Below are 2,500 nucleotides of genomic sequence, written 5' to 3' on the forward strand. Positions count from 1 at the left end.
GCCGGGCGGCCGTCGGCTCAACCGTGCCCGAGTCCCGCGGGCACCGCGTCGCCCGGCCGGCGCGAGCGGCGGCGGGCCCGCCCGCGGACGGGCGCGGGGAGGAGCGCAGCCGGCACGCGGCGCGGAGCGGCGGCGGCATGCCGCCGGGCGGCCGACGGCTCAACCATGCCCGAGTCCCGCGGGCACCGCGTCGCCCGGCCGGCGCGAGCGGCGGCGGGCCCGCCCGCGGACGGGCGCGGGGAGGAGCGCAGCCGGCACGCGGCGCGGAGCGGCGGCGGCATGCCGCCGGGCGGCCGACGGCTCAACCATGCCCGAGTCCCGCGGGCACCGCGTCGCCCGGCCGGCGCGAGCGCACGAGGGCGGGAGGCAACCGGGCGGCGCCTGCGGAACCGGATGCGACGGCCGGCGCGGCACGGCCCCGACGGGTCCGCACCGAAGACCAGCACGGTGCGGATCGACCGCTGATGAGGTCAGAGGTTACGTGCGGCAGCCGGCCGGCTGGCCCGAGCGGCGGCCGGCACGCGACGGGGATCGAGCGGCCCCGACGGCTTGCAGCCGGGCGGCCGACGGCTAGGCCGTACCGGAGTCCCGCGGTCGTTCGGGCGAAGGGGCGCATGCTGCGGGAAAGGCCTGCGGCGGCGAACCGTCCGCCCGGCCGGCCAAGCCTTCCGCGGCGGCGCGCACGTGGCGGCGCGGCCGAGATGACCGAGCGAAGCCCCGGCGATGGGCGGCGCGCACGTGTCCGTGCGGCCGAGATGACCGAGCGAAGCCCGGGCGGCGCCCGCCGTGCGCCCTGCCGGATCGCGCCTTCCGCCGGCGCGCAACGCCGGTCCCGCGTTCCGGCCGCGGGAGAGGCCTGCGTCGGCGAACCGTCCGCCCCACCGGCCGAACCTTCCGCGGCTGCGCGCACGTGTCCGTGCGGCCGAGATGACCGAGCGAAGCCCCGGCGACGGGCGGCGCCCGCCGTGCGCCCCGGCGGATTGCGCGGCCCGCCGGCGCGCAACGCCGGGCCCACGTTCCGGCTGCAGGAAAGGCCTGCGGCGGCGAACCGTCCGCCCCGCCGGCCGAACCTTGCGCGGCGGCGCTTACGTGTCCGTGCGGCAGAGATGACCGAGCAAGCTCCGGCGATGGGCGGCGCCCTCCGTGCGCCCCGCCGGATCGCCTGCGAGCGGCGAGCGTCCGGGCGGGCCCCTTTCGCAACTTCCCTCGGTACTCTAAACACCCCTTGCCTCTCGGTCTTCCCCCCGACCCTCTCGGTATTTGCTCGGATATGTGCATGCATCGTCCCTCGTCGCCTTCGGTTATCCTCCCCGGGGTGGGCTTTGCGCCGACGCGCCAACGGGGTGGTAGGGGGGCTGCAGCCGCGACCGCCGCGTTTCGCCATCCGCGCGTGCGCCGCCGGATCCGAGTGGAGGTCGCGGGCGACTCGTCGATGCTTGTACTAGGGGCGCATGCCGGCAGCCCCCCGCGGGGTGCGGGACCCCCGATCGGCGTGCGAGGGACGGGCGTCCGGGCGGGCCCCGTTTCCAACTTCCCTCGGAACATTAAAACCCCCCGACCCCCTCGGTCTTCGCTCCGGCCCTATCGCTATTGCTCGGATATGTGCATCCACCGTCCCTCGTTGCCTTCGGTTATCTACCCCAGGGTGGGCCTTGCGCCGATGCCCCGATGGGGTGGCAGGGGTGGGGCTGCCGCGGCCGGCGCGTTTCGGCATCCGCGCTTAGGGGCTCGGACCCGAGTGGAGGTCGCGGGCGGCTCGTCGATGCCTGCACCGGGAGCGCATGCCGGCAGCCCCCCGCGGGGCGCCGGACCCCCGATCGGCGTGCGATGGACGGGGGGAGGGGCGGGCCCGGTTTGCAAATTCCCTCGGTACTTTAAAATCTCACGGCCCTGTCGGTGCTCCCTCCGGCCCTATCGCCACTGCTCGGATATGTGCATCCACCGTCCCTCGTTGCCTTCGGTTATCTACCCCGCGGTGGGCTTTGCGCCGATGCCCCGATGGGGTGGCAGGGGGGCACGCTCTAGGCCGTGCCACGGGGCGCGGGCGCCGGCGCCGTACGTCCCTCGCGGCGGCCGTGAGCGGCACCTCGGCTTGCTCGGTCTGTCCTCCCGGGACGCGCGACCCGTGCGACCGGGACGCGCATCCCGTGCGACCGGGACGCGTGTCCGGGCCGTTCCCGTTTGCAACGCTCCTCGGTACTTTGGAACGCTTGGGGTGGGCTTTGGGCGGATGCCCCGCCGGGGTGGTAGGGAGGGGGGGCGGCTGCTGCCGCGGCGGGACTTCCGCTCCACTCCGCACAAGTCCGTCGCCTCGCGGCGGGCGCGCCCGGCACCGTTCGTCCCCGAGGGAGCCGGCACGCGCCCGCCGAGGCCCCGGCGCATGGGCGCCGCCGCCGGCCGTCCGCGCGGCGGCCGTGCGCCGGCTTCCTCCGTCGGCCCTCCCGGGATGCGCGACCCGTGCGACCGGGACGCGCATCCTGTGAGACCGGGACGCGTGTCC

This window comes from Phoenix dactylifera, chromosome 10, assembly GCF_051530095.1.
Source record: "Phoenix dactylifera cultivar Ajwa chromosome 10, Ajwa_hap1_PhDact_Kaust_v1.1, whole genome shotgun sequence".
Taxonomy (NCBI): domain Eukaryota; kingdom Viridiplantae; phylum Streptophyta; class Magnoliopsida; order Arecales; family Arecaceae; genus Phoenix; species Phoenix dactylifera.